The following is a 19024-nucleotide window of genomic DNA, read 5'->3' on the forward strand; positions in this document are numbered from 1 at the left end:
AACCGAGACTGGTTTAAAAAAAAAAAATTGTGGTTTTGGAGTGCAGGAATTGTCATCCCCACATCTGCCCATGTCTCCTGCCCCACAGCTGTCGGCCCCCCCCCGGTCAATTTTGTGACCCATCCATTCTGCTCCTCCAGCTCCCCATCAACTCTCGTCTTCCCCCGCCCCCCGCCCAGCCTCACCATGGGTCCTCTTGCAGCTCCTGAGATTCGTCACCCCTCCCCCTAAGGCTGGGTGGAGGCTGCATTAGGGTCCCCCTCACCTTCTTGCAGGCTGGAGGGCAGAGCCAGGGTTGTTTTTTTTATCCACCTTTCTGGCTTAGCTTAAGGATTGCAGGAGTGGGGAGGAACAGAAGAGCTGTCTGCATTGTACACAGCAATGGAGGCGTCGATGGGGGTGCAGCTTCCCTGAGCTGCTGGGTGGTCCTCTCTAGGCAGGGCTGAAATTCACTAGATGGCTGGCGCTTCTTGTGTCATCACAAGATTGGTTCCAACCCAGCCCACTTGACTCAAGAGAAAAAATCACGAGAGTTGGCAGCAGTGTGATCAGTGTATTTTTAATCAGTTTGAAAATAGATCAATTTATAAGGCTTGTGCATGTCTGCTATGGTAGCAAGGTTTACAGCGAATGAAAATCAGGTAGTAGTTTCCATACCTAGTGATAGTCTCCGTAAGTAATAGATATTATTTATCATTTGTATTGCCTAGGAGCTCTAGTCATGGACCAGGAGCCCATTGCGCTAGGTGCTGTACCAAGACAGTCACTGTCCCAAGAATCTTATAATCCAAGTCATATGTAGTATGATTGATTAATTGTTCTAGAATGGCATTTAAAAGCCGCTGTCTAGAGTGGCTCATGACCGTGAGTGCCGACCTCAGGGCAAACTGCTAAGAAGCAAAGAGGTTGTGTGTTCTATACTGAGATCAGGTCTACACTATAGACCTATGTCGGTATAACTACATCACTCATGGGTGTGAAATATCCATAGCCCTGAGAGAGGTAGTTATGCTGACCTTAACCCCTCTGTGTAGACTGTGCTATGTTGACGGGAGAGCAGCACACTCACACACAAATGAGTTACAGTCCTAGATTCCAAAAAGCGATAGTAGCTGCTATAGCTCTAGATGTCCTTTAGGGCTAACCCAAACTAAGCATCTTGGGGATCTCTTGCTTTTGCTTATGCTTAGAAAAATTGCCCTCTCCACATTTCAAGTTCCTTCTAGTCAGGGATTTTTATTCCCTTCCCCCAGAGTTCAAAGTGATGGGACAAGTGTTGGTGCCTGTTTCCCAGGGGTGAAAGTAACTTAATGAACTTCCCAGTATGCAGGGCGGCTGGGGTCCTGGGCAAGGAAGGGGTGGCTCTGGGCGCCCAGAAGGGGCAGGGCCTCGGGCAGAAGAGGTGGGGCCTTAGGTGGAAGGGGCTGGGGCCAAATTCCTCACAGCCAGCCTTTCAGTGCTGCCCAGTCTGCACGGCCTGGGGCTCCGGTGGCGATTTAAAGGGACAAGGGCTCTGGCCGCTGCTGGGAGCCCCGGGCCCTTTTAAATCGCTAGGCAGCTGCCCCTTTTGTCTCCCCGTCCCATCAGCGGCCCTGCCGGTACGGTTGGCGTTTCTTACTGGTACGCCATACCGTATCGTACTGGCTTACTTTCACCTCTGCTGTCTCCTCTTCATGGGTTGGGGATGAGGGGCAATCAACAAAGTCTTTGTCCATTCATGTTTCACAATGACTCATTTTGGTTTCAGTGGGCCTTCTTGTATGCACAATGAGCAGGTTACATTAATTAATGCTTCTTTCCTATTTTAGTTACACAGTTACAGAGGTTTACAATGCAAACACTCAAAATAACTTTATACCATGTGCTACAGACATTAAGTGAGAGCAATGCATGCAGCATCCTACAAGCATTTCATCAAGTCTAAATACTAAACACATTCTTATCAATTTAACATCTGTTTTAACAATGCTAACACACAGGTGAGCTAGACTGATTTCTAGCTATTCATTTGTCAGTGTTTGTAAGGCCAAGAGGCCTTGGTATGAGACGCCACCTAGTCTGCCAGTATCGCAACTCCAGTCAAGATCAAGGCCCCATGATACTACGTATTCTATAAACATAGCCCTCAGGCCAGCAGACACTTGGATATGTGAAAAGAAAAGGAGTACTTGTGGCACCTTCATCGGATGCATCCGATGAAGTGAGCTGTAGCTCACAAAAGCTTATGCTCAAATAAATTTGTTAGTCTCTAAGGTGCCACAAGTACTCCTTTTTCTTTTTGCGAATACAGACTAACACGGCTGCTACTCTGAAACCTTGGGTATGTGATTAACTTGACACACTTGAGTAGTCCCAACTGAATTCACTGGGACTATTTGCATGATAATCTTGTTCACAACCCTGACTATTTGCAGATAATATAGTAAGAGAGCTTCTGCCTTTGTGGTTGCAAATGACAGGTATCATGTAAAATATATTTTTAAAGAGAGACCAGTACCCTTCAAAAAGGGACATTGATGAAACTTTGTATCTCTACACAGGATTACCTGTCCAAAAGAATATCCATGTGAAAAGGCCATATTGCTGTTATGAGGGCAGAGTTCTTTGTCTGAATGATTCATAAAGGTGCCTGCTAAATACTGAACAGGTCCCATATTGAGACTGAGTAACTGTCCTATTCAGCTGACACAAAGCGCAGCTTAGGAAACCCATGAATAAATAAACAGCTTTACACTTCCAGGCCCAGGCCTAACATAGAAATGGAAGGCTGTGTAGGGCCACTTTCCAGTATTATTAGCAGTGTCCCAGAAATCCAACATTGGTGGTGTCATCAAAATTGAGTTGGTGCTGAAGAAGGAATCACACGTTGTGGTAAGTACAGACATTTAAAGGCACCAGCAAGCTGAATGTTTGTTGCTAATGATTTGGATGTATGTATGTGGATCAGCTGTGTATACTGTTCTGTGCTAATAATAAACCTCAGTATGTTTCCAAGTTTTCATATTTATTAGAATTGGTTTTGTGCCACTGCAGCCTTGTGTGATTCTTCTGTTTGTTTGATTCCTTTTAGAGCTATATTGTGTGGTATTAAGAATGCCTGTTGCTGTTGTTTCTTCATGATTTAATAGGCTCTTATGTTGACCACTTTGCAGGTAACTGGTTGTTCATGCGGTCTGCAGGTTTTGTGTGACAAAAGAGGCCTCTGTCAAAAGATATCTATAAAACTCAGCTTTGGTGAAAAAGATGCCTTAAAAGCTTTGATAGAACTACTCACTTATACTTATCAGCAATTGAAGCAAATAATAAAAGGAGTACTTGTGGCACCTTAGAGACTAACAAATTTGTTAGAGCATAAGCTTTCGTGAGCTACAGCTCACTTCATCCGATGAAAGCTTATGCTCTAATAAATTTGTTAGTCTCTAAGGTGCCACAAGTACTCTTTTTCTTTTTGCGAATACAGACTAACACGGCTGCTACTATGAAACCTGAAGCAAATAATGTTGTCTTCCAGATATCTACTGTTCCATGCTGTTTAGTGCTATTGTCGTTATCATCGTTGTCATGATTTATTATGTGTATTGCAGTAGCACCTGTGGACCTCAGTCATAGACCAGGACCCTGTTATGCTTCATGCACATAACAAAAAGACAGCACCTGCCCCAAGGAGCTTACAATGTAACATAAGACAAAAGACAACAGATGGATACAACAGACAGACAGGGAGTACAAGGAAACAGTGGGGGCAATACTGGTCAGCAAGAAAAGCAGCATTCTCGGCACACCAGCTGCTTAACCATTGTCAAATACTCCTGTAGGCATTATGGTGGACTAGAGTGTGAAGGAGAGTAATGACGTTTATGGGGAGCTCTTGCCAAGCATAAGGGGAAGCATGGGAGAAAGTGTGAAGGTACTTATTTGAAAATGTAACAAAAGGGTGATGAAGGCTGGCACTCTTGGCAGAGAGGAGGCAGGAGCTGATATCTCAATAGAGTAGAAGAGAGGATAGGTGGGGCAGGTACTTAGCATGATTTTGGGTACTATAAAAATGACAACAAAGAATAAATCAACCCCCTTTTTGCCATCTGATGACATGAGTAGTTTAGAAGAACATAACATGATCACATAAATGTATGACACATTTAATCAGCAAACTTCTACTCTATATTTCTTCATTTTGGAATGTGACTTATGTGCAAATATTAAGGGGTGTTGCTCAGACACACCATAGGTAAGGCTGAAACACAGTTTCCGTTTTAAAGCTAATTTTTCAATGTGCTCTCAAATCCACATGCATAGAGTTAAATTGGCCTGGAAACTGCCAGTAGATGGACTGGGGGTGAGTTTGTGGTTCAAATGTTCAGTTTATGAAAAGCTTATAAGACATAGGGTCTGCTCTTTTTCCTATGAAAATCAACTTCAAAACACCCAATGAGTTCAGTAGGATAAGATCATGTCTAATATTGGTCTGAGCTCATAGAGTCTTATAACTGATGAAAAAGTAATTTAATCAATCTTTGGTATGTTTCCAGTTTACAAAGTGCACCAATATAAAGTTTACTGAAATGCCAGAAATGAAAAGGTTAGCCAACCTGCTCAGGTCTTCAGATTAGTGAGGCTTTTTATTTAGTTGCAGCAAGATTCATGTGATAACAATGGATTCAGTGAATGGAGATCTGTGAAATATTTAAATGATTTAAAACCATAATATCCCTGAGAGGAAGATAATTAGTTTACTGTTACAAGAGTAGTGCTTATTCAGGATAAGTGAGGATTAATTAAATATTGCAAGTATATTTTTAAATGTGTGTATGTATACTCTTTGCTGCTATGTACACACACTGTCTATTTAAAATGTATTCTTATTTATACTATAGTACTGCTTAGGGACCCCAATCCTGGATCAGGGCCCCTTTGTGCTAGGCCTTGAACAAATATAGTAGAAAAGACAGTCTTTGCTCCAGAAAATTTGCAATCTGGGTTCATGACAAAAAATAACACTCAGATGTAGCGACACATGCATGGCTTTGTATACTTTTTTATATGTAGTGTTTAATCCATAGCAGTGAGAAACTAAAACTCACTAAATCATAGTATTTCTTTAATTGCAACCTACTCTGTTAATTACAATATATACCTAGTACTCCACTATAGACACGCTCACTGGTACACAATTACCATACCACAATTACATGACTGGTAATGTGTTAAGCTTGTTTTAACTCATTAGGGCTGGCTTGTGAATAGGCATATGAATCTACTGGCTGTGGTCCTGATTCAGCCAATGGGACTACTCCCAATCTTAAAGTTATACATATGTTTAAGTGCCTCGCCAAATTGAGGCCTTCAAGGGGAATTAGCCCTTCAGATATGTGGGTTTCTTTCCGGCACAAATTAAGTTTGTTGCCATCCTGCCCTTACATTGACATTTCTTTTACTCCTTTACCTGGCTCAAGGATTTCTCTGTAGCTCTTGTAATTATGGACTCTTCTCCCCTCCCCTCTCCTCCCTTCATCCTCCCTCTTAACCTAACTTAGGGCCTGATGCAATTCTAGTAGAAGCCAGTGGAATAACTCACATTGACTTCAGTGGGAGTTGGTTCAAACCCATATAGTTGTTGCTGTGCATTAAGTATATACTCTCCATATATGTATCTTATAAAATACACAGGCCCTGATTGACTAAGACTGTCTACCCTATGAACCTTACCATGGCACAGCTGTACCGTTGCAGCTGCATTGCTGTAAGGTCTCCTGTACAGCTGCTCCATGCCGGCAGGAGACAGCTCTCCTGTGGGCATAATTAAACTACCCCCAATGAGCAGCAGTAGTTATGTAGGTGGGAGATGCTCTCTTGCCGACATAGCGCTGTCCACACCGGTGCTTTTGTCAGTGAAACTTATGTCAGTCGGGTGTGGGGAAAAAAAACACCCCTCATGATGGACAAAAGTTTAGCTGACATAAGTGCTAGTGTAGACAAAGCCTAAGCCTTTTGACAGGCCAGGTATGTCTACTGGAAGTGGTAAGAGTAAATGAACCACATTCCATAGTGAAGTTTATAACAAACAGTGATTCATTTAAAATGTGATACAGTCCATGATGCAGCATTATAAATTACCTATTTCCTCTCACTTTCCCTTCTGATGAAGTCACAGGAAATATGTCTTTAGTTGTCATTAAAATTCCTTGACTTGATCCCTGCTAACTTTAGTCATGCAAAGTTCCCTTTTGTTCTGAAGTTTTGCCCAAGATTACAGGTTGTGCACTTCACCCTTTACCCAAAGCTTACTGAAGTCAATGGGAGTCTTTCCTTTGACTTCAACTCTGGATTGCCCCTGAGCATTAAATTTCTGACTAGCATCTTTAAGCTCAATAAATGATATTTTGATTGTTGGCAAGAAAGGAAGATGCTAAGAAAAGTACAGTAGTAAGCATTATGCTAGAGTTTGTATCTAATCAGACCCCCAAAACTGAGACCCAGAGAAATTCACCCCTCTGCGTAGGGCCAGCATATGGTGTAAGAACTAAACAGCCTTTGGTAAATTAGTTTTTACAGGAATGGGGGAAACTGAATTGAAGTGGTGCGTGAAAGCAATGCACATTTTATTTTCACATATCCACCGTTATAAATGATGAGGTATGCTTCAGAGGATTCTTGAAGACTTATTAATTTAGTTTGGCTTTTAATGTATAGAATATTTTTATTAACCATCACTTGCAAACCACGTATGGAGAGACATTCTATTAAAAAAATCATGTAAATCAGTGGTTCTCAACTGGGGGGGGGCATATGTACCCCTGGGAGTACACAGAGGTCTTCCGGGGGTACATAAACTCATCTAGTTATTTGTAACTTTACAACAGGCTACATAAAAAGTACTAGTGAAGTCACTACAAACTAAAATTTCATACAGAGAAAATGAGAAAGAAAGCAATTTTTCAGTAATAGTGTGCAATGACACTTGTATTTTTTATGTCTGATTTTGTAAGCAAGTAGTTTTTAAGTGAGGTGAAACTTGGGGGTACGCAAGACAAATCCAACTCTTGAAAGGGGTACAGTAGTCTGGAAAGGTTGAGAACCACTGATGTAAATCACATTATATTGTGGAAAAGATGCATGCTGCTAGGTGTGGCTTAAACAAATGTAAGGATTTACCTGTTTTTGGTTTTTGTTTCCCTACAGTTTAGAAATGATCTACCATATTTGCAACCTGCAGTGCCACAGAAAACATTAGATCAGATCGGATTTTTAGAGGAGAAAACCCAGATTTTTCAATCTAATGTCATAACACTAACTCAAGAGAATCATCATTGGAGATTTTTAGTAAGTCCTCTCTGGTTGTTCTTTTTTTTATTACTTTAGCTGAATGGTGAATTTACACACAAGTGTGATTTTTGCAGTCCAAAGATTCTTTAATTCCAAAGGTTGCAGTGAACTAAACTCAGCCTATTTATTACTTTTGCTATGCTTTTAAATGCTTAGATACTTTGCATTGGTATCAAAGTTTTAAAATAGAGTATTAAAAAACTGTAATACAGTAGTAACATCTGAAAAAAATAATAGAAAGAACCAGATGAACCATATGCATAAAATGGAAGGAGAATTTATCGTTGATAAACAAAGTTGTGATGCATTGTCTTAGGCACAAAGTCATGGGGCCGGAACCTCAGTTGGTGTAGTTCAGTGAAGCTCCAAGCTAAATAGATTTCAGTTGGATTGTCTGGTTATAATTCAGAGCAGAAGTTGGATTCATATATTTGTGTGTGGCATTCTCGCTCTCTACAGATTACAAAATGTGCCATCAGTAGAATATTTTAGAAGAGGTTGTTTTCAGAATGTAGTAGCTCTAGGAAAAGAGAACAGTTGTCAAAGACTTTTTTTGAAAGGTCTGAAGAGTAGTGTCTTGTCATTCCAAGAAGGTCTGGTGGGGTTGGAGATACTCTGAATTCTTCCAGAAGCAGGAAGAGTGACAGGTTTTCAAGTTAGTTTGAAAGCAAATAAATGATTCATTCAACCAATTGCTCTAAAATCAGAATTTGCTGACTTTTTAAAGTTGACTGTTCAGATCTGCAAATGCAGCATTGACATTTGATGTATATAAGTAATAGCTGTGTATCAACTTTTGCTTCTCACTGCACAAGGGGTTATTTCTGCTTGTGCTGTAAAAAGTGGTAAACACATTTTTTGGCTTGGTATTTCAGAGGAGAAATACCATTAAGTAGCAAAATTATATTGCAGCCTAAAACCAAATTGAACTAGTTGACTTATCTTAAATTGTTCAGGATCAGTTTTCAGTAGAGAATGCAGCTGTGCATAGGGAATTGGACTTATCGTGTACGGTGATGGCCTTTTAAAACTTGCCAATTGCCTGAGATAATTAAGGCCCATGGTCCTACAATCGGATGTGAGTGGGTGGACTCTTCCATTGGCATGGATCAGCGTGTAAGTTGGGGGCTTAAATAAGTATTTGCAGTTAAATAACCCCACTTTCAGCTGTATTTATGGTATTTCCTATAGGCATGTGTATAGGGAAACAGAAGTTGGTTTTGAAAATCTGAAGTTAACCTTATATTTTTCAATTTTGCCCAAGATAAGCTTCTGAGGGCCACCACTATAGTATCATGGAGTGCCAGTTGCAATTATGGACCTCTTTTTCTGCCCACCTTTCTAAATCGTGTACCCTTCCTTATCGGCAACAGCTATTATTTTAAATTTAGTTTCTTCTGTTGTGAGTCTGCTGTATATTATCTGATTGGTGCTAAGAAATGCCTTTTAATAAATAAACTGTGAATGCATGTTGTGTTTGTTAGCTTTTACAGTCTCATTGTAAATGCAGGATTGGAAGGTGCATGGATGAGTTTAATATCATTTTTCTGTTTTCTGCCACATGTAAAAGAAATAGTGACCAGTTAGATTCAATAGTGACATATTCTGTAATAAAATCTATGGCTAAGTTTGGATCTGTTTTGTGGTCTTTCCTTTCTCTTGAGGTTGCCTTTATTGTATGATTATAATGAGTTATTTAGAAAAGAGCAAAAACAAGTAATTGATTAATATAAAGGAACAGTGAAACTTTGTTAACTGAGCACCAAAAGGACCTGAAAAAATCTATCATCAAGTGCAGGTTTATCTTTCACTAAAAGCTGAGCCAAATTGTACTCTAAACCTCACAAGACACTTTAAACAACACACTACAAGTTAAAATGTTAGTGAACGGAGATGGCCTTTAGTGCATGTACATATACTGAAAAATGCTGGGATAGGCACCTACTTAAAAGTTACCATAGGTGGGTTACGCCATGATGAAACTATTTAAACTATTTCATAATTCATGTTGACACAAAGGGAAGTTGCAAATGCTCAGTGCCTCTCTAGAGGAATTTAGTGTCTTCCAGGATTGAGTCCATATTCTGATTTGGGCTTGACTTGAACTTGAGTTCTGTCCCTGGGCCTGTCTTTATCTAGCCCAGAGTCTCAAAGGTTTTGTATTCAGATGTACTAGTTTAAGAATGTAGTAGTTTAGGCCAGTTACACTGTCTGTGTTCAAAGTAATCTGAAACCTGGCAGAGCAGCTTCCTGACCCTTAATTTAGATCTATACCTCAGGACTTAATGTCTCAGCTTAATGCCATTTTATCGATATATATTAATTTCAAATGAACTGGGATGTCATTACTCTCCAGTACTAAATCAATTGCACATTTTTAATTGCATTTGCAAAACAAAATTTGAAAACTGCATGTGCTCACTTGATCTCATAAAGTCCTAAACTTTGGCATCAGTCATTTTGAGCTCTCCAGTGATAAAGATAATTTTATTAGTCCTGTGTTAGGTCCTTGTTTTTGGTGTATTGAACAAATTGGTAGGCTGGCAAAGATGGACTGTAGTGATGCTTCTTTGATATCTTATAGTAGTGCATGAGTTATGCTGGCTTTGTGGGTGGGGTGGGGGGGGAGCGTGTGTGTGTGTGTGTGTGTGTGTGTGTGTGTGTGTGTGTGTGTGTCCTGGAAAAGAGAGCCAGGTGTGTAATTTGTTGCTCATATGTCATATTTATTAGTATGCCTGTAGATATGTATCAGAGTAGCAGCCGTGTTAGTCTGTATTCGCAAAAAGAAAAGGAGTACTTGTGGCACCTTAGAGACTAACAAATTTATTAGAGCATAAGCTTTCGTGAGCTACAGCTCACTTCATCGGATGCATTTGGTGGAAAAAACAGAGGAGAGATTTTTATATACACACACACAGAGAACATGAAACAATGGGTTTATCATACACACTGTAAGGAGAGTGATCACTTAAGATAAGCCATCACCAACAGCAGGGGGGGGGGAAAGGAGGAAAACCTTTCATGGTGACAAGCACTATGGATGTAGAAGCCCTCTACACCAACATTCCACACAAAGATGGACTACAAGCCGTCAGGAACAGTATCCCCGATACTGTCACGGCTAACCTGGTGGCAGAACTTTGTGACTTTGTCCTGACCCATAACTATTTCACATTTGGTGACAATGTATACCTTCAAATCAGCGGCACTGCGATGGGTACCCGCATGGCCCCACAGTATGCCAACATTTTTATGGCTGACTTAGAACAACGCTTCCTCAGCTCTCGTCCCCTAATGCCCCTACTCTACTTGCGCTACATTGATGACATCTTCATCATCTGGACCCATGGAAAAGAAGCTCTTGAGGAATTCCACCATGATTTCAACAGTTTCCATCCCACCATCAACCTCAGCCTGGACCAGTCCACACAAGAGATCCACTTCCTGGACACTACGGTGCTAATAAGCGATGGTCACATAAACACCACCCTATATCGGAAACCTACTGACCGCTATTCCTACCTACATGCCTCTAGCTTTCATCCAGATCATACCACTCGATCCATTGTCTACAGCCAAGCGCTACGATATAACCGCATTTGCTCCAACCCCTCAGACAGAGACAAACACCTACAAGATCTCTATCATGCATTCCTACAACTACAATACCCACCTGCTGAAGTGAAGAAACAGATTGACAGAGCCAGAAGAGTACCCAGAAGTCACCTACTACAGGACAGGCCCAACAAAGAAAACAACAGAACGCCACTAGCCATCACCTTCAGCCCCCAACTAAAACCTCTCCAACGCATCATCAAGGATCTACAACCTATCCTGAAGGACGAGCCATCGCTCTCTCAGATCTTGGGAGACAGACCAGTCCTTGCTTACAGACAGCCCCCCAATCTGAAGCAAATACTCACCAGCAACCACACACCACACAACAGAACCACTAACCCAGGAACCTATCCTTGCAACAAAGCCCGTTGCCAACTCTGTCCACGTATCTATTCAGGGGATACCATCATAGGGCCTAATCACATCAGCCACACTATCAGAGGCTCGTTCACCTGCGCATCCACCAATGTGATATATGCCATCATGTGCCAGCAATGCCCCTCTGCCATGTACATTGGCCAAACTGGACAGTCTCTACGTAAAAGAATGAATGGACACAAATCAGACGTCAAGAATTATAACATTCAAAAACCAGTTGGAGAACACTTCAATCTCTCTGGTCACTCGATCACAGACCTAAGAGTGGCTATACTTCAACAAAAAAGCTTCAAAAACAGACTCCAACGAGAGACTGCTGAATTGGAATTAATTTGCAAACTGGATACAATTAACTTAGGCTTGAATAGAGACTGGGAATGGATGAGTCATTACACAAAGTAAAACTATTTCCCCATGGTATTTCTCCCTCCCACCCCACCCCCCACTGTTCCTCTGATATTCTTGTTAACTGCTGGAATTAGCCTACCTGCTTGTCACCATGAAAGGTTTTCCTCCTCCCCCCCCCCCCCCCCCCCCCCCCCCCGCTGTTGGTGATGGCTTATCTTAAGTGATCACTCTCCTTACAGTGTGTATGATAAACCCATTGTTTCATGTTCTCTCTGTGTGTGTGTGTGTGTGTGTGTGTGTATATATAAATCTCTCCTCTGTTTTTTCCACCAAATGCATCCGATGAAGTGAGCTGTAGCTCACGAAAGCTTATGCTCTAATAAATTTGTTAGTCTCTAAGGTGCCACAAGTACTCCTTTTCTTTTTGTAGATATGTAAATGTTTTACCTTCCTTATTTGTCCTTCAGTAAGTAAACTTAAGGCCTTAAAAGGAACAGGATAAATATGCATTGAAGTAATGTACAAGCCTTAGAGAGTCTCTTTGTTGAAAGAGAAACATTGTATACAGGTCACTGTAGACATACTGTCTTTTGAATGAGGCATAATGCAGTTCCTAAGCACTGATTGTTATTAACAATCCAGTAATATTTTTTGGAAGAGTGAAATTTAAGAGAGATTCAACCAGTAATGTCTTACAGGAATTAAATAGGGCTCTATAGAAATTACTTTAATCTCCTTTAGAATTTGTTAATGAATAGTACAAATCTATAGGTTTTTTAATTTTGTGGAAGTCTCTCTCAAATTTTATAGGCTAGACAGATAGATATATATCTACCCTACGAAGTTATTTTCTGTTGAATTTTAAGGAAGCTGCTATGTAGTGATGGTGCGCTAAACAACGTTTGTATTCCACATCATATTTAGCTGCATTTCAATGGTGGTTAGTTAAAATGGTTCCTGTATTTAGTCAAGATTCAGTCCTGCAAATAGAACTGCACAGAGTCCTACTTAAACAAATGGGACACTGTGAAGGGCTAAGGATCCACACATCTAGATCTGTTTGCAGGCTCTGGCCATAGTTTAAGCCCTTTCAGATCCTTTGGGATTGAAAGCTGCTGTTGAATTCTAAGATACTGTGATTTAGTGCTGTGAGTAGCATGTATGTTGGTTAGTTATTTGGTATGCATTTTTTGGTTTCCAGATAATACTCAGCACTTACACAGCTTTTGATCTTCAAAGCACTTGACAATCATTAACTAACTAATTTGAAAGAAAATTCCTAAAAATAAACCCCTCTGTAGATAAGAATAAATTAGACTTTTTTTTAGCCTGGTCGTCTTATTCTCCTGACATTGTACCTCATGGAACAGCAAGTGAAGGCATAACTCTGACACTTTGCTTAAAAGCCTGATTTCTGAAGTTTGAGATTCTAATTTTGTTGGGGAATTTATCCATTTGAAGGGCTGGAGTTTTATTTCATCTGAAGTATTTATGTTTAATATGATGGGAGAAAAGTTTATAAATGTGATGTTTTGAACTATTATTAATGCCTGCTTTACATCTCTATGAAAAGAATAACTATACGGCTGTGAGGTGAACTGAATATTCGTTTTTGATTAAAAATGTTCCTGTTCAGGTGAAAAGTAAAGCCTGTGTTATGTGAGTTTTCTGTTTAATAGAATGCATTTGAGAACATAGATAATTGTTAGTAGAGTTATCATAGCTAACATATGGGGCCAGATTCGGATACCATTGAAATCAATGTCAAAACTCTCATTAATTTCATTTGGTTCAGGAATTGTGCCCAAAGTATGTATTCTTAATGAAGAAGAACCCTGAGTGACTGGATGGCTCATGGGATTGATAATGGGGCATAGTGCTTATTATTTGTGTTACTAGTTCTACTCCAATACAGGTTAGATAGGAGTCGATTTCATAAAGCCCTCCTTCACAGGCAGTGCTAATTGACACCACTGTTTGAAGTCTCAGCCAAGAAACCAAGGGATGAATGTACATGAAGACTGAATGACCCGTTTTACTCTGAAAGATGGTTGGCTTAGGGATGTTTGTGGGGGCGTAAAGAAAACTTAAACAGCTGTTGGCTGGGTGGTAGCAGCCCTATGGATAAACAATGAACTTTAGTCTCCAGGTTTGTCAGTCTGGCCTCTCAGAATGACATCAGCTGCTTGGGGATAACATAGTTTTCACACCCATTCATTTTTTTAATGAACTGAAAAAGCTACATCTGCAATGGTTCATTTAATCATGTGTACCGAAGGTCAGAAAACTATAGCTCAATTCTCCTTCCTGGTGCGTTTTATTTAAACAAATGTTTCATTACAAGAAAAATCCCACAGTATCTTAACAACTAGATGGAATCTATTTCCACAAACATACATCTCCTTCATATTCTATCATTAGCTTGCTCTGTACATAAATATAACTGGGGCTTTCACTAGTTACCTGATAGTTACTAAGCAACAGTATCATTTGCCTCTGGCTACAGCTTCTAGTAAATGACTTGTAGCTCCTTGACTGTAAATTAAAGTGCTTTAAGTTTGGAATTGAGGCTGTTAAAAGGACACTAATGCAGGCATAATACCATTTTCCATCTGTAGCAACAAGGTGTCAGAAGAGCTACTCAAGCAGCATCAGTTTGCCGGGTTATGCTTGTATATCAAAAAATTGTAATTGCTTTTGTCTTTCCCAATCCATAGTGTTCTCTCCAGTACATACTGTTCTTTGTTTTAAGTCTTCCTGTCTCTACGTTAAGGGGAAAACAATATGTATTATGCATTCTAAGCATTTACTTTGTTTTATTTTTTGCAAGGATGGCAATGCTTGATGTTCAGCATGTTAGGCAAAAGCTCAGCTGAAAGAAAAATGTAAACATAATTAAAAAAATATATAAATACTGAGAGTTTGGTGTGCAATTCAGAGATGCTTCTGATTTAGGACGGCCAACTATGGGGCTGAATATTAATGCATTAGCGCAAAGAAAGCAGGCTTCAGAAGTGACATTTAATATTTCATTGTCGATAGACTGCCCTAAAAAGAAACTTAAGAGGAGTTTTCTTCCCCGTTCGCCCTGCAGCACATTATATATATATATATATAATATATATATATATATTCTTTGCAGGAAGCAAACAATAATGTCTATGGATTAGAGCAGCATTTGGCTTTTGATACCTCTGTAATGTAATGACTTGCCATATAGGCATTCACCTTTTTGTCATTTTTGTGCGTCTTTGTGAATAGTGTTTGGGCTTTTTTGACAGCCTTATTTCCCTTGGCAATGCTGTCATTTTATTCTTCGTTTCCACAAATGAATTTACTTGCATAACCTTTCATTTCTGGTGTTGTTGCTCTGGAAATAATTATTCTCTTTGCAAACATGGAAATCTGACTTGACTAGATTAACATAGCACTGGTAGGATAAAGAACTTTCCTATCAACAAGTCCTCAAGAGAAAGTTCTATCAAAAGTAGAACTGTATTTAGTTTAAGGAGAAGGGGGGAAGCAAAGCTTGTTCCCTTCTCCTAAAGTTCAGTGAGCTTGTTACATTCTTGAATGTGACTGAGCAAAGGCTATAAAAGGTATTTAAAACCTCAAGCCATTCAGAAATATCCGGTATAAGGAAAAATAGACTGAGTCATTGTATTGAACTAATTATCTTGAAAGCAGGCTGACCTTTTCTCAATCCCCTAAAACATAGTTATTTCAGTGTTCAGGAGTTTTAAAAAGATAGTTGATCTAGAAACTTTTTCTAATAAAAACATCCTCTTTTTTCCCTTTTATTTCTTTACTGTCATGGATAAGCGGGCATCATATCTTTCTAATGCTGGTCTGGTTAATATATTCCTGATTCCAAAAAAATAATTCAGAGTAATGTGTGATGCTCCATCTGATGTAAACAGAGAGGAAAAAAATCTGTATTAACAGAACCCAATTTTAAAAACTGAGCTGCCTGTGGCCATCGGTAACTACTGATTTCAGCCAAGAATATTACACCCTATAGGATTAATGGCCAAATCCTGCTAGTTTTCTTCATGTGATGCCAATGGGAATGCTCACTTGAATAAAATGAGTAAGATTATGCCCTTATTTGCTATTTTTCTTTAAGATTTGCGGGCCTTCAAGGGTTAGGGGCTATTCACCATGAGTTGTCAGGATCATATCGTGATAAGACCCACACGTGAGGGCAGAACCAAGTGTTGCAGAAACAGCTGACTGTTGTTGTGGCTGAGCTCAGCCACTCCTCTGCTTTTTTTAACTCCAATTGTCTCCTCTTTTCCTTCTCTGCCATTTTGAAACCCACTATAGCTACATGGATGAAAGCACTCCAACTGAGAGGAAAAATGATCTTCTGGACCAGAATATAGGAGTTGAACCCATGTTTCCTGTTTCACCCTGGGCAGGTCACTAATATCTCTGTGCTTCAGTTCCCTATCTGTAACTTTCTCCTACCCTTTGCCTTGTCTCTTTAGATTGTAAGCGCTTTGGGGCAAGGGCTGTCTCATGATGAGCATGAACAGCACCTTGCACACTGGGGCCCTGACCTCAGTCTGGGCTTCTAGGTGCCACAATAAGAGAACTAATAATTCTTCAGAAACAAACAGTCTCTTAATCGACAATTAATAATTGCACAAGAAAAGCTAACTAAATTATTCATGGGACACTTCCCACACTGACATCTGTAATGTCTCATCCACTCCTATTTATCACCTATTTATGAGTCCTGTTGCCATAATAATAGTGATATTTTCCTTGTGTCCTAAGGCAAAAAAATCTGTCCCTAGAATGTCAAATGACCAGTCAATTCATCATTTCTTACCTTCTCTTTCTCTTTGTCTCACACAGAATGCTCCATAAAATAGCTGCTTTATTCTTAATCTCTTTACTTGATTAAATAGGATAAAACATTCTTCCATTTCAGTTTTGTTTAATATGTGTTCTTGTTGGAGATCTTCTGGATTTTTGTGGACAACAATTCAATTTCTGTGTAACTGGTCTTTAAAGATTAGTTTGTGAGGTACATTCTCTGTCCTGCGTGATACATTCATGCCAAACTAGTTACATTTTAGAACTGTGGATTTTTTTTTTAAACTCATAGCTTTAGAAATGTTTGAACAATCCAATTTATCTTTACCTGATAGGCTGTGGGTGGACAAGTGAGGTGAGTCGTGCTCAGCTCAACAAGGATATGATGAGGCATATAAATAATTAGCAACACATTTAAAAAACCTTCTGCTTATATAGGGCAAACCTCTGCATAATCCCCAGATCTTCAGTGGGACTACTTGTTTCAATATGGCAAGCAGGATTTGAATGTCTCTGTGTGTGTCTTTCTGTAACATGATAAATACAGTATGGAATGTAGTCATAAAAGGAAAATACAGTAAGAAATAAGGCCCTCTGTATCAAGAAAGTAATAACCTTTTTAACCTCCATTGTTCCCAACTATAGCAATAAATTCAGCACTGGAGCATTGTTATACACAGCTGCAGTTAACAGTAATATCTGCAGTTTATTCCTACAATTGAAGTACTAGGAAACAAAAATGACAGTGGTATCTTCAAGTGAAGAAAGTCTGACATAAACACTTGAAACAAATTCTATTAGCTATACTCAGTGATGAGCTGCCAAAATCTTAACGGGTTCCCTCCTCACCCCGCGAGGGGATCGTTGCCCACCCTTGCCCCCCTGGACTCCTGCCTCATCCAACCCCCCCCCCGCGTTCCTTGACTCCCCCCCGGACCCTGTCCCCTGACTGCCCCCAGAACTGGGCAGGAGGGTCTTGTGGGCCACCATAGTGGGTGCCCACCCCACCCCAAGAGCCAGAGGGACCTGCTGGGGGGCGAGGTGGGGAGTCCCAGCATTGCTCACCTGGGGCAGCTCCCAGGAAGCAACCGGCAGGTGCCTCTGGCTCCTAGGGGCGGGGGAGTGTAGCTGGGGAGGGACCGCTCCCCCACTGATCACATCAAAAGTGGTGCCTTAGGCACCGACTCCCTGGGTGCTCTGGGGCTGGAGCACCCACGGGGAAAATTTGGTGGGTGCACAGCACCCACCAGCAGCTCCCCACCCCGTGCCCAGCCCCAGCTCACCTCACTTCAGCTCCGCCTCCGCCTGAACACGCTGCCCTGCTCTGCTTCTCCGCCCTCTCCTCCACTTCCTGCGAATCAGCTGTTTGGCGGGAAGCTGGCCAGGGAGGGCTGAGAAGCAGGCGGCAGCTTCCCGCTCAGGGCGAGGGTGGCAGAGGTGAGCTGGGACGAGGAGTGGTTCCCTTGCGCGCGCCCCCTCCCCCCGGTTCCCTCCTCGCGCCCCCCCCAGCTCACCTCCATCTCCCTGGGCCTGAGCGGGAAGCCGCAGCCTGCTTCTGAGCCTGCCCCCGCTTCCCGCACAAACAGCTGATTCGCGGGAAGCCTGGGGGGTGGGGGGGCGGAGAATCAGGGCGGGGCGGCACGGCACGTTCAGGGGAGAAGGTGGAGGCGGAGCAGAGGTGAGCTGGGGTCGGGGGTGGGGCGGGGAGCTGCCAATGGGTGCTCTGCACCCACCAAATTTTCTCCTTGGGTGCTCCATAGCTGGAGCACCCATGGAGTTGGCACCTAAGTCGCCACTTTTGGCAAGTTAAATTTAGAAGCCCTTTTAAAACTGGTTGTCCCTCGTGGAACAACCGGTTCTAAAAGGGCTTTCTAAATTTAACAACCGGTTCTAGCAAACCGGTGCGAACCGGCTCCAGTTCACTACTGGCTATACTGTTTTAACTGACAGAAAAATAAACACAATTGTAGACAAAGGCTAAGGTTTTTCAAAGAGTCTGAGTGACTAATTTCAATGGAACTTGGGCTTCTAACTCCCTTAAGTGCCTTTAAAAATCCCATCCTAATATTCTTATAATTTTTGACGTATTTTAATTCATTCACCATAAGAAAACAATTAACTGTTAATTGGGACTAGGTTGAACGATTGCATCTTTTCTAAGAATGCTCCATGGGGTATATGTGGTAAAAATTCTCTTGACCCATTTTTGATGTTTTAAACCTCTTCTCCTTCCTCCTACCGCTCCTTCCTCCAAATGTCCTTTTTGTTGCCATTTTCTCTCGCCTTCTTTTGAGTACATGTAGCTCTCTGGTGGCTATTTCCAGCTTGGATCCTTACTTCCTTTTCCTCTCCTCCCTTTACCAGGGGAATCTGTGACTGTCTTCCCTTCTGATTCTGGTAACCCAGCATGGCCACAGTGGGACATCTCAGTAGGTCTGATGTTCTTTTCTGGACCTAAGCTAGCTTCACACCTTGCATTCTCCAGGGTTTTCCCGGGTCAGAAATGCGCCCTGTATTCTGGTCCCTGACTCAA

The 19024-nt window shown here is 41.2% G+C and overlaps 1 protein-coding gene across 26 annotated transcripts in view; it reads left to right on the plus strand.

Annotated features, from left to right (window-relative positions):
• RIMBP2 (RIMS binding protein 2) overlaps positions 1-19024 on the plus strand; it is a 293820-nt gene that overhangs the window by 67990 nt on the left and 206806 nt on the right. For 17 of the 26 annotated variants that reach the window (XM_038373954.2, XM_043497944.1, XM_038373946.2 and 14 more), the window contains exon 2: positions 7180-7320. The exons of the other annotated variants lie outside the window; for them this stretch is intronic. The gene's annotated coding sequence lies outside the window, so the exon portion shown is untranslated. The remainder of the gene's footprint in view (positions 1-7179; positions 7321-19024) is intronic. 26 annotated transcript variants of the gene reach the window in all.

This window comes from Dermochelys coriacea, chromosome 15 (genome assembly GCF_009764565.3).
Source record: "Dermochelys coriacea isolate rDerCor1 chromosome 15, rDerCor1.pri.v4, whole genome shotgun sequence".
Lineage (NCBI taxonomy): Eukaryota > Metazoa > Chordata > Testudines > Dermochelyidae > Dermochelys > Dermochelys coriacea.